This window comes from Callionymus lyra, chromosome 19 (genome assembly GCF_982586985.1).
Source record: "Callionymus lyra chromosome 19, fCalLyr1.hap1.1, whole genome shotgun sequence".
Classification (NCBI taxonomy): Eukaryota; Metazoa; Chordata; class Actinopteri; order Syngnathiformes; family Callionymidae; genus Callionymus; species Callionymus lyra.
The window spans coordinates 12,246,817-12,261,061 of record NC_141836.1 but is presented as its reverse complement, the minus strand read 5'-3'; the positions used below and the strand labels follow the sequence as shown (position 1 = coordinate 12,261,061).

At 36.6% G+C, this 14,245-nt stretch overlaps 1 protein-coding gene across 2 annotated transcripts in view; it reads left to right on the top strand.

Annotated features, from left to right (window-relative positions):
* The first annotated feature begins 972 nt into the window (after window positions 1–972).
* hdac7a (histone deacetylase 7a) overlaps window positions 973–14,245 on the top strand; it is a 42,489-nt gene continuing 29,216 nt past the window's right edge. The window contains exons 1-2 of one of the 2 annotated variants that reach the window (XM_087781289.1): window positions 973–1,128; window positions 11,546–11,603. The gene's annotated coding sequence lies outside the window, so the exon portion shown is untranslated. Of the gene's footprint in view, window positions 1,129–10,019; window positions 10,158–11,545; window positions 11,604–14,245 lie in introns of those variants that run through there. The other variant, XM_087781288.1, reaches the window with a different exon arrangement.

Genomic DNA, 14,245 nt, shown 5'->3' with positions numbered 1-14,245 from the left:
AGAAATTGACGTAAAAAAATCAAATGTTAAAAAATTCAGTGCAAGAAATTCAATGTCCAGTAACACAATTAAATGATTAAATGTTTAAAAATATATATACCTTCAAATTCAACATTAAAGAATTGAGTGTAAAAAGTCTATGTGCATTGTGTCAAGTAATACAATGAATAAATACATTTACTGTAAAAATCTTATGTGCAATTTGTTGAGTAATACAATTTAACGATTCAACTTGAATAATATTTGGTTGTTAAAAAATTCAATGTTAAAAAATTCAGTGCAAAAATGTCGATGTGCAATGTGTTTAGTAATACAATTCAACAATTTAATGTTAAAAAAAAATACACACGTTAAAATTCTAGTGTCGAGTAAACAATTCAGTCCAAGAAATTCTTGCATTTTTTATACGTTCAATTTTACACTGTGTGGATGAAATTCAAGTGTTTTCAAATTCAAAGTCAGATTTTGATGCTGCTAAAATCAGTGTTCAAATTGTTTTATTATTTACACAAAAACATTTTCACTCAAGTTATTGACATTGAATTGTTAACCCTCACAATTTATTTATTTTTCCCCCGATTTGAACGCCATATAGACTCCGTCACGATGGCACGCCATTGACTTCCATGACTAATCGCCGTCGTATCATGTGTCGACATAAACATTTCCACTCCTGCCGTCTGTATTTTCCATTGTTTCTCGCGTCTGTTCGCTATTTCTCTTCGCTTGGTGTTTGTCCTCCTGCTGATAAAGAGCTTCCTGCTATTATCCCCTTCCATGCCAGGCAGGACTTGAACCAGCAACCCCTTTTCGCTCAACACAAACTTCCATCCAGTCGTATCCTCGGAGGAGAAAACACGAGGAGGTGTGTTACAGACAGAAAGAGGGAGAGTCGGTGGGGTAAATATCTCACTTGCTCTCTCTCCTCCCTCTCTTCCCTTCCCTCTCTCTCTCTCTCTCTCTCTCTCTCTCTCTGTTCCCCGACACTTTCTCCACATTTGCAGAGAGGGAACTGATATGTGTGTTTGTATATGTGTTTGGAATTCTGCTTCCACCACCACTCCCAATCTCCCCGGACTGAACTGTACCAGGACCATGATCTTCGGAGCGTCCCCGTATCCCAGGCTGGTAAGTGTGTGTCCTGCTAGTGATGCACCCATGCGTGTGTGAGTTTGTGTTAAAATTTGATGACAACTTCTTAAGCAAAATCTTAAGTTTAAAGAGTCTTTTTTTCCTCTTTTCGAGCACCACTCCATTCTTGCTCCTCAGGACTTTTCTGTCGCCCCCTTCCCTCTCTCTTTCTCCTGCTCTTCCCGGCTTGGGTTTCTCAAGTTACCGGCTTCTTCCTGTTGTTATGAGCCCCGTGTTTTTTTTTTTTTTTTTTTGCGAGGGCGCTCCCACGCTCCCCCACACCGGGTGCAAAGGGAGGAAAAAAGCCGCTTTTTAAGCCACAAAGAAGTTGGCTAGAAAACACCTTGTCTTTTTCTTCCCGAACGACTGCAGCGACTCCGGGAATGTTTCTGACTCCTTTCAATATTCCATATTTTTTTGGTGTTTTTTTGTTTTTGTTTCTGCTGCCACGGCTGAGGTGAAAGAGCAGCTGAGATGGTGAGAAAATTGGAAACAGAGCCACCCACAGTGGAAGTGAGTCAGCCCCACATCGATGGACGTGTTGACTTTGGAAATGGCAGGAATCAAGGGGGTCTCGGGAGAAAGGAGGAGGGGAGGAGGAGGAGGAGGGGAAGGGGATGACATTGTCGGGAGGAAAAAAAAAAACAGTGACATTTTTTTGGAGGAGAGAGAGGGTGGAAGAGGGAGGGAGAGACTATACACACCCTGATCCCAAACATGTATTCCCCCCTTCTTTCCTCTCCCGAGTCTGTCTCGCTTATAACTTCATAGCCAAGAACTTCACGCAAACATGTGTTTTAATGCTTTGGTAGTGGTCGGGAGCATCGACCAGGTCATTGTATGTGGCCCCGCAAGAGTTTTTGGAAGCAAGTATATTTTTGTGCTTGAAGTTTAGGGTTTAAACAAAAGCTAATTTATACTTTAATTATAATAAATCTGGGGTGTGCATTGGCTAGAAACTGGCGTTACGATACGTATCACGATGCAGGGGCAACGATACGATATATTGCGATACAGTAGGAAAAACGATGCAGAATTTAGAAACCGTAACTACTTTCATTTGTTTTTAAACCAAAATATGTCCAAACATCAGCTTTAAAAGCTGCTGGAGTTGACTGTATCCTCTCGTCCTCAGTCGCTGGGATCGCATGGAATATTATTGTTCCTTCAGTGACGGAGGACTTTATGAATATCACGACAAAGTTGTAACTGCTTTCAATTGCTCTGAAACCAAAATACGACCTAATATCATGTTTAAAAGCTGCTGTAGTCGACCGTATCCTCTCGTCCCCAGTCAACGCTGGTTTCTCGGTTGATTTCATGAGCTGCGGAGGACTTAATGGCTGCTGCCATCTAGGGAGCTGAAGTTTAATTGCAACACAAAAATGAACAAACGGCATTTAAATATGATTTGAAAAAACGAAATAAATGATACAATACTGTTGAATATCAATACAGTAAGAAGAAATATCGATATATATTTTTGTGTCTAATGTTTTTTTTGATGGTTCAATATGTATAAATATTGTTTGACCCGAGACTCGGTCTTGGTTAACAATTTTGGCGACGTGGAGGTTTTATCCGATAAAGATATCGATCGCAAAGTTTGTCCAAAACAGTGAAATGAAATACGTTTTTCCAAAAGACTTTATGAAATGAAAAAATAACTTTGTGTGTCCGTAAGTAATTGAAGAGACTCTGCCAGTATGATTTTTGGGCAAAATTTTGTTTGTGAGACGCGGATGAGGGACTTCGCCAAAATTAAAAACAACACAGTTAATGCCATTTACGTAGGAATCCAGTATCAAGACCCTTAAGATAACGATAAAAACATTCAATACAAGATGTTGAAAAAACTTTCTACTGAACCTGGATCAAAGATATTAGTTTATATTTTCTATTTTGTGATCGGTATCGCCTCAAACATCAGACTTCCTACCTGCGTCCAGCGATAATGGACCAGCAATGGCAGGACTTCCTGTGTCTAGGGGACACCGGAAGTCTTTATTTCCAGTCCCTAAGGTCGAACACGTTTTTATGGGATCTAGAAAATGTACCCAAAATGCATCAGAAAACCGCTCCCCCCTTTTAATCCAAACTCAACTTTGTGTGAACTCTACTCGCAAAAAGGTGGTTTCATGAGGGAACCACCTGGGAACTAGGAGACCCCGCGACTCGGTGACCTTAAGGTGGGGCGTCGGGGTCAGAGGATCATCGGTTAATTACGCCTGTAATTACTGCAAGTGTTTTCTTGGAAGCCGCTTCGGCCGACGAAGGTCAAGGATCGGTGCTGGTGAACCAACACGAGCGACCAGATTCATTTCATGAGCTGCTTGGCGGAGGTCTGCGCTGTCATAGTGCACCTATATCTCTTGTTTTAACCCACTTTTGACTTATAGTTCATGAACTTATTTACGTTTTTGAAATTGCAATAAATCCAAAGGGACACACTCGGCACTAGGGGATGGGTACCCTTACAAATGTCAGGCCCGGGGGCCATGTTTGGCCTGCTAAGTCACTTTATGTGGCCCACAAGAATTTGAAACTGAACTTGAAACTGAGAATTGCAATAAATGCATTTGGTTGAAAAGTACTTACAACTATAAATACACCTCCACATTAAATTACTTTGTAGGCCAGATTTGGCCCGCAGGCCTGACATTTGTGAAGGTTACCCGTCCCTTGAGTTTGACACATGTGGAGTCAAACTCAAGATACATTTATTGTATCTATATAACTCAATACTTTTTCATTTGTCGGAAAATATCACAGCACAGTCAATGAGACCAATGGGATTTAAAGCAAGAGTACTTGCTTGCACAACACACACAATAGTCCAGGAAGAACCAGAAATATTTGTAGATCCAGATGTTGTTTTTTTTAGGGAATCATCCATTTCTTGACCATTTCTCAACATTCACCGAAGACACAACCGGATTATTAGTCATAGTTTTCGGAGTTTGAAGGTGATTAGGAAACGTTTTTTGGGAGGGAGTTAAACCATGAGGAGGTCAAGGGTCAAGAGGGGTGAGGAGGTCAGCCTGGGCCCGCCAGCTCTACTTAGAACAGGATATCCTGCTAGGAAAAAAAACCCATCTGTCTCTCTCTTTCGTTCTTCCATTCTCAATTCTCACGGAGGGCACCGGAGAGAAGGTGGTGTAACCTTTCAGAGAAAACAGCAAGAAAACACAAGTGTGTGCGACAGTGAAGCTCTGCTCCCATCAATCACCCTCGACACAGTGGATCTGTCTCCTCATGTGGCCGGACAAAGTGTTTTAAGTGTAGCGTGGTGTTTGTTTGAAGTATCTCTGACACCTGAGTTGGATTAACATGTTTTGTTCAGGGTTTTGTTTTTATTAAGTAGGACTCAAAATGTCCAATAATTTAACATATTACATACTTAGTGTAATTTATTTAAATAAATCAAGATTTTTATGTTCTAGCTATTGCAAAGACACTGTTTCTTTAAGTTACACCATTTAACATTTACAGGATCTAATGTCTCAAACATTTAAGTGTAGTTTATATATCAATTTTTCCCTGAAACATTGTATTTCTACTATAAATGTAATGACATCATCAGCATATAGAATCATTTTGCTACACTCACAATTCTTTAGAAAACTCACCGAGCTGAATCGAGCTCCAGCGGTTTTGTGAAAATGCAGTCGCGGCCCCTCCCGTGTCACGAGAGATTGTCACCGCCAGTTGCTGACATGAAAACACAAATTTCCCAGAACTTAAAAACAGCCAAAAAACTCAAAAGCCATGAACTCAGCCTTGTTTATTGTTTTCGCCTCTTATATTTTAAAACCGACCACAAACATTTCAATGATGCCTCAATTAAGTTATTGAAACATTAGGTTTGTCATGGGATCCACTAACAAAAGAGGCCTATTTGTAGTCTCAGCTTTTGTGGTCACGCAGTTATGTGTCCGCATTCAATCCACCATTAATGTAAAGTTAATACGGACAAACAAAACAACCACAAGACTCGAATGACACCTCGTGACAACTTCATGACTCAGTCGAGCGTCTTGACTGTTTCTAAGTCGTACTTATTTCTCCCACCTCTTACGGCCATTGTTGTTTTGTTAAAAACGACAATTTCAGCAAATTCTTGTTTAAAAAACTGGCAACAGAAAAGTAACACCTAAGCATTTTCCAGAATAAAAGCAATACAATGTACTTTAAGAGTAACACAAATTACAATTGTAATTAAAAATAATATATTTTCTTTTTTCACAATATTGTATCGATATTAAACAGCACTTTATCGATTAAATAAACAACAATAATAATAATTGAATACTTTGGAAAAAAAAGATTATTATCTGTTTTTGGGCTTCAAATAATATTTTTTGTTTACAATAGTTATTTTGTTTTTACAATATATATATGTACAGTAAAGTGTGTTTAAAAAAGATTATTTTGAATTTTAAAATGAACAGAGAAATGTTAATGGTGTTTGAACATTTTTTGCTATTAAACTACCTGCCACTAGATGGCAGCAGTCATATGTCCTCTGTGGCAAAAATATCCTGTGAGATCTCAGCGATGACTGAGGACAAGAGGATACAGTCGAACTCCATTAGGGTTTAAAGTCGATGTTAGGACATACTTTGGTTTCGAAACAAATTAAGGCAATTGCAACTTTGTCGTAATTCATTCATTATGTCTTCCGTCACTGAAGGAACAATAATATTCCACGAGATCCCAGCGACTGAGGACGAGAGGATACAGTGAACTCAAACACCTTTAAAAGCTGATGTTTGGACTTATTTTGGTTTAAAAAATAAAATGAAAGCAGTTACAACTTCGTCAAGAGTCATGTGGTCTGTAAATTCTGCAACACCAGAGTCAAGTACTCGACAATACTACAAATATATCCTTGTTACTACATTATCGCAATACATTGCAATATATGAAATTGCCTCTGTATCGTGATGCATATAATATTGCCGGATTCTTGCCCATTCTCACCCCTCCTGTCCATAATAATGACAAAAACAGATGCTTTGAAAACACAAATAACACCAATAATTAAAAAAATAATTATTCTTAATTTGTTGCATAAGGAAAAAAAATTGAATATTTTAGAGGAAATTAGTTTCAGTGGTTGGCATATGCATAACTAAATGGTAAGTAGCTCTCACTGATATAGCGCCTTTTTTTTTATTTATTCAGCATCTAAAACGTCTTGCTCAGGGACACAATGCCACGATCTCGTCTGGAAACCGGGATTGAACCCGAAACTTAGCAGACTATCTATAACAGCAAGTAAGTAAGTAATAAGGAATGACAAACGAAAACCACATTTAATTTTAATTTAAGAATAGAATCTACAGGCCAGAGACGTGTGTTTTAAGGGTTTGCTCAATATTATGATAGTTTCGGTGATGGTTGTTTCCTTCATTTTTCTCATTTGTGCTTCAGTTTTCTTCGTTTATTTGCCGCTCACTCGTTCTCACGCCTCACTTTCCACATCAGGCGAAGACGATGAAAGTAGAGACGATATGAGTGAGATATCGACGCTCTATTTTTGGCTCCTCTTGGTGTTTTCCACCTGCATCTCACACGCTTCTCGCGGTCTCAGACCGGTGGGCGTGAAAAGGATGTGACTCGACTTCTGAGAGAGATTGTTTACATGGGCTCCACTGATGGGATTTTCCTGTCGTTGCCATGGTTTCTCTCATTGTTTGCCGCTACTCAAAACATCCTTTCTAACATTCTTTGATGTGCGAGGACTGTGCAAACACACGCTCCATGTGTTGGTTCATCTCTTTTTAAAACCCATAAAACTAAATATTAATGTCCTGTGTCGCCTTTTTGATCGTTTTATTTTCCAAGTTAGACATTAAACGGTAGATTTTCCCTCTTTGTTGTAAGTAAGTAAGTAAGTTATTTTTATTTGTATAGCGCTTTTCTAGACCAGGGTCACAAATCGCTTAAACAATCAAAACAATATTTAATATAGTATATACTTTAAAGGGCAAGATAAAACTGAGAACACAACAGGAGTTCCAGAAAATCAAGGAAAAGCCTGAACAAATAACAGCAGTAGTCCGTGAGTCTGGTTCTGCTTAAGGTTTCTGCCTGTTAAAAGGATTTTTCTTTTCACCACTAATTTTTACACCGGTTTTTTTCTTCTCTTATAAAGTGTTTTTAAACTGTAGAGTGTCTTAAGATAACTTTGTGCCTTTATTATATATATATATATATATATATATATATATATATATTATTTTTAACGTGGCTAAAAATACCCTTGATCTTAGAGTTAAGTACTTCAATAACCGCACAACTTTGTATTGTATTTAAATACAAATGTCATTTTTGATACGATTTAAAACATCTTTATTAACCATTTTGATCTTCTTGTTTGTGTAGTTATATTTAATTATTTTTGAGCCAGTTGAAACATACATATCCCATTTTAAACACCATTTTTTGTCACATTTTTATGAATAAATACACACATTTATAAATAATTAAACAATATATTAAATAAGCAATATTATTTCAAAGAGCCACAACACCAACAGTACACGATATGTCAAAAAACACAGATGGATAGACGGACAGAGAGACGCTCTCTCTCTTTCTTCTGCAGATTCCGTTTCACCGTGTTCTCTTCTTCCCCTTCGGCTTCTTTCTCTCGCCGTCGCATTCCTGACATTCCTGCCGGCTTCTTGAGGGGAAGGACCCCGGCTGATAGACCGAGGCCAAACATTATTACAGCGCTCTCTGTCTCTCCCTTCGCTTTCATCCCACTCTTTTATTTCCTCCCACAAATTTTTTCCCCGAGACTTTTTTTCTCATCTCCTCCCTTCATCGCGTATTCACCGCCCACCATCCCACTTCTGACGCCACTGCTGCGACTCATGATGGAAGAAGTTTTACCGGTGATTTAGTTTAATAAATGGGTTTTTTCAGATGATATCGATTAAGTTTTTTTAAATTATTTTTAATTTAAATTGATGTATTAAGATGTGACGTGAGCTCCTTGGCAGAGGTATGTGCTGTGTCGGTGCATTCATGCGATTATAACACGAGAGATAACGGCGTTGACTAAACAAGGTATTTTTAGGTGAAAAAAAAACCTACGTTTCATCAGATTATCGTGATACGGAGGAAACAGGTTTTCAGTGGAAACCCTAGATGCATTGTTCGAGTGACGATCTTCTGCAGGTCTTCTGACTCATTCGAGTAGTTATGTTTTGAGTTCCACTTGATCCTCCGTTCATCAGAACATGAAACTAATGGTTTCACAACTTGTTGAAAAACACGATCTGGTTAAATCAACTGTCATCTGCAACATACCAGAATGTTCTGTCTGGCTTCCTCAGTTCATTTCCTCTGAACTTTTATATCTCTGTGAGTGTGTGTGTGTGTGTGTGTTGTGTTGCTGCATTTCTCTTCAAAAAAAATCAAGAGGAAAAACACATAGATTGGAGGGTGTGATAAGAAGTAGAACCTTTTGCAGGATTGTGTATTTGTGGATGTCAACATGTTCCTCTTTTTCTCTCGCGCCTGCACTGCTGCTTTTCTGTGGTTTTGTTATTTTTGACTCGAAACCGGATGTGATTCAGACTGCATGGTGGATTGTGTAATTGAATAGACAAACCACATACACACACACGCGAGCAGAAAAATGCTGCACGTCAACACGACTAAATGAGACTATAATCGATTTTTTATATATAAAACTGAATTGAATAACACTTAAAAAACAGATAAGTGTTGATGTAAATTCAACTTAAAGCCAAAGATGAATTTATGAACTAGTTTTGAGTCACGCTGTCATAAAGCGGTGTGGAGGGTTTAAAACAGCAGATGGAGCCACAACGTTAAGGGGCCAATTTTTGCTTTGACAAGAATAAAATACAAGTAGAAAATCGAAGAAAATGAATATCAAGAGTAGAATACAACCTTCAGTTTTTGTTCATCAATTATTTTAATTTGTTTCAAAATGTGTATATCAGCTTGTCACCTTCAGTTTTTTGTTGATTTGCACATGTGTTAAAGCCATAAGTTCATTTGTTTTGGAAGAAAATGATCAAAATCGCTTATTTAAGAGCTGACATCTACAAAAAACTCCAATATATAAGTATATCAGACTATTATCATAATATTGAGTTGTTTATTTTAACATTTCAAATGTTCATTTTTCTTAAAATTTTTGTCAAGCACTGAATATTGTTCGTTTTTTAAGTAATTAAATTCAGTAATTTCTTCAACGAATTTTTTTATTTATTTAATATTTCAATTGAAAGTTTTTTTCTTTTTTAATATATATTCGAATAGTTCCCAAATTAATTATCTACACATTGAATTTAGTATTCTTATTCTTACAACAAAAATAAATACATTTATAATTACTTATAAAAATTATTTGTCTTCTAAATTCAATATAAAACCGTTGGTATAGGCATCACGTGATATCGTCTACACGTCATGATTGGCTGAAAGTATCTTGATTAGCAAATACTTAAAAAAACAAAACAAAAAAAGTTTCAATAAAAAATATAACGTTTCAACATTAGAAATGTGAAATTCAACCAATTCAAAGTCATTGAAATCAACGTGTAAACTGATAATAAAATACTATTTAAATTAAGACTTTAAATACGTTTTATTTTATTATTTAAAATGACAAAAAAAAACAATAAAACAACCCACGTACTTCATTATCTTCCTCGCATTTTTTCCAGATGACAGTTTGACAAAGCAACCAAACAATAGTGGTGAATGTTCAAGTTAAATCTATTTCGGGTCAGACACGCCTCGCCGTCTATTTCTGTCGGCGGGGGCGTGGCCTCTGGCGGCCGCTGGGCGTGGCCTGGAGAGCACATCAGTACCGTGACTGTCAAGAGTTCCTTCTTCATCCTGTTCGGTTCTGTCCGCCGGCGACATCCTCATCGAGGACTTTAAACCCACTTAAAATAAAAATACAACCACAACCTCCTCATCTGGCGGATTAACTTCATGGTTCTGGGTCTTTGCACGAACTTCCGTCTGTCATGGTAGGAAACGATGATACTAATGTTTACGATGAATAAACGTAAACAGGTGTTTCTTTTCTTTCTCTAACTTGCCTTTTTACTCACGTCAAGATTCTTTAAACTTGTTTCTAAATAAACAACAGTAAAAATGAAATCGTTATTCAGGTATATTTATTTCTAAACATCTCTGTATTTGTACCTTTTTGTTTCTGTGAAATGTATGTAATTGTATCTTTAGTCAGGCTTCGACACATTCGACACTAACTTCTTCGGTTTAAAGTTTATTTTAAAGTTTGATATTAAAAGTTAAGATGGTTAAATACATAGATAAAAGTATTAATGATCTAATAATAGTAGATGGTTTCAACATCGACAGGTGGATGTCTTGATGATACAGGTGTTTTTCTTTTTATTATTTTATTAACATACCTGAACAGGTGTTTTTCTTTTTTTATTAACATACCTTAACAGGTGTTTTTCTTTTTTATTAACATACCTTAACAGGTGTTTTTATTTTTATTAACATACCTTAACAGGTGTTTTTCTTTTTTATTAACATACCTTAACAGGTGTTTTTCTTTTTTATTAACATACCTTGACAGGTGTTTTTATTTTTATTAACATACCTTAACAGGTGTTTTTCTTTTTTATTAACATACCTTAACAGGTGTTTTTCTTTTTTATTGAAATACCTTAACTGGTGTTTTCTTTTTTATTAACATGCCTTAACAGAAGTTTTTATCTTTTTTCCTAACATAACTTAACAGGTGTTTTTCTTTTTTTATTAACATATCTTAACAGGTATTTTTCTTTTTTTATTAACATACCTTAACAGGTGTTTTTCTTTTTTATTAACATACCTTAACAGGTATTTTTATTTTTTTATTAACATACCTTAACAGGTGTTTTTCTTTTTTATTAACATATCTTAACAGGTATTTTTCTTTTTTTATTAACATACCTTAACAGGTGTTTTTCTTTTTTATTAACATACCTTAACAGGTGTTTTTCTTTTTTAGTAACATATCTTAACAGGTATTTTTCTTTTTTCTTAAAATATCTTAACAGGTATTTTTCTTTGTTCGTAACATATCTCAACAGGTATTTGTCTTTTTTCATGAAGTACCTTAACAGGTGTTTTTCTTTTTTTATTAACAGGTGTTTTTCTAGACGACTGGATTGATTTCTGAGCAGATTATAGTTTATTCTTGATCTCAAATAATTATGTGATCTAAAGCTGTCCAAAATATTTTAGGTAATTTAACACAAATTTAACCATTTCATCGCTTTTCCTTTGTTGTCGTTTTATTTCATCCTTGGAAGTGATCCACGGTCACCATTTTAGACACGACTAAAAAAAATAAAAAAATAAAAAAAAGTGTTTACGAACGTCTTTCCTGTGTCCACAGATGGAAACAACCCTCCTTGGCAGCTCCTGAAGAACGACGGACACAAGTGTACTTCATAGTGAGTCACGCATCATCTTCTTTCATTCAAACAAGAGCGTGTTGTTAACGGTTAGCAACACTTAACCCAGACTGTTAATGTTGGACCACAGCGTTCGTCGTTGGTGTGGAAAAAATGTTGTACAGTAAATCCTCTCTTGTCCCTTTTTTTTTAACACTTTTTTTTTTTGCACGCACAAGTTTGGCACTTGCTGTGGTGACAGCAGTTTTTCCAGAATGATCTAAGCCTTTGGATTCTGTCGAAGAAAACGGCAGTAAAGTACACAACAGGTGTTGGCCTAGTTGTGCGGCGTGTGTTCTTCATGTGTGGGGCTCTGTGTGTAGTTGTGTGTCGCAATGTACAGTCCGGGGGAAATGGTGCTATTTTTTTTGCCTGCAAAGTGTTGGAGACACATCTGTTTGAGCCGGAGAGTGTGAGAATGAAATTTGACCCGATAGGATTTGAGGTTTCTGGACGCGATACTTCGACTAAAAGAACCGTCCTGATGCGACAAAGCCTTCAGAACATCTTTTTATGCTGAAATCTAAATTATAGTAGATGAATCGTGGATGATACGCCGATTTGTCGTGAAGTTAGATCACATTTTTGGGTGTTTATTGGTTAGAATATTGGCGATACGTAACAAAATACAGGGACATCGATACGATATATTGCGATACTGTAGTAACAAGGATATATTTGCAGTATTTTCCGAGTACTTGACTCTGCTGTTGCAGAATTTACAAACCACATGACTCTTGACGAAGTCGTAACTGCTTTCATTTGTTTTGAAACCAAAAATGTAAGCTGTTGGCGTGTATCCTCTCGTCCTCAGTCATCGCCTGGATCTCGCAGGAATTAATCGTTCTTTTTAGCTGCTGGTGGCGTAACGACTGCTGTGGTAATTGTAAACAAAAAAATCTAGTTATTTTATTTTGTACACAATTTATTGAGAAAATAAACTGTAAAATAAGTATGAATAATACTTTAACGTAACATTTTTTTACGTAATCCATCTATATTGGTGTATTTTTATTTGTTTTTTATCACTCCCCTAATTCATACTCTTTTTTTGCTAATGACACTGTAATATACATTACAGTACATGGATTATGATTGTCAAATGAATAGTAAGATCATACAATAAACAAACAAAATGTTGCAATAATGCTACCTGGCAACCACCTGCTATTTTTTTTCCCATCCACATTGAAGTGACATTTTGACAACCTGCTGTACGAGATTACTTAACCCCGAAGACAGGATTCCATTTTCATTCACGAGAAAAAAAAAACAAACATGTTGTCTCAATGTCATGTTCCCCTCTATTGTCTTGTCATTACGTAAGTCATCATAGGAACGTCAACAGAGATAAACACCGCGATAAATATTTCGAGCCTGATCTCTGCTCGACGTCTTTAATCTCTTAGACACGAGTCATGTGATCGGACTGTGTAGCGTACGATGCTCTTATCGAATGTGTTCCGGTTCTCTCTGTACCAGGCTCCCATAAATGACCTTATGTCTCCGGTGAAACTTAATCTGCACGGCTCAGTTAGTGAGCTAGCATGTAGTAAAATTTAAATAAGTTAAAAGTTACAGTTAGTCCTTCTTTTACCAAATCTTTTGAGCTCATTTGGTAAAAGTGCAACCTCTCTTTTACTGTATAAGGTTTGTGTATTTTATCTTGTATTTATAGATTTATTGGAATATTTTGGTTGGATTATTATTTTGCTTTTTGCCTCCAGCTTGACGGTCCCTAACAACAGTCCAGGTATATTATGTGGCCCCTGAGAAAATGTAATTTCCAGAGGGAAAGAAAGGCATATCTTTGCTCTCGTTACCTCTTACCTTTTTTAATTTTATTTTTGTTTTGCTTTTTGCCTCCAGCTTGATGGTCCCTTACAACAGTCCTGGTGTATATTATGTGGCCCCTGAGAAAATATAATTTCCAGAGGGAAAGAAAAGGCATCTCTTTGCTCTCGTTACCTCTTTATTTATTGCCTTTTTTAATTTGCTTTTTGTTTTGCTTTTTGCCTCTAGCTTGACGGTCCCTAACAACAGTCCCGGACTATAATGTGGCCCCTGAGAAAATGTAATTTCCAGAGGGAAAGAAAAGGCATCTCTTTGCTCTCGTTACCTCTTTATTTATTACCTTTTTTAAAAGCTTAAATTACCCAAAGTAAAAAGTAAGAAGACCCAACAATCGTTTGCGCTCATTCGCTTTATTTCTGTGGTTTTTTTTTCGTCTCATTATTTATTTATAAAAAGTTATTTTCTCCGACTCTCGCATGTGCAGACTCTGAAGAATGAGAGTTATTATGGAGCTCACGAATCCCCAATCCCCTCCTAATACCTACAAAGGGATTTACTTTTTTTTTTTTTTTAAACGGCAAACATATGTCGCTAATCTTAACTTTGGAACAAATGATCATTCTTTTCACAGAATCGTCTTCCACGTCACCAGACCTGTGTTGTGGTTTTTTTTTTTACACCGACTCGACTGCTTGTGTTAGTCATGGAAGGATAAAGAAAAAAAGTTTAAAATAGCTCAGATATAATTAGTCCAATTTTTGAGTTGATTTGTAGGATCTCGTTCTCCTGCGAGGTGCACGAGTGCTGTGCAGACGAGCCGGTCACGGTCGTAACAGTAGACGACAAAA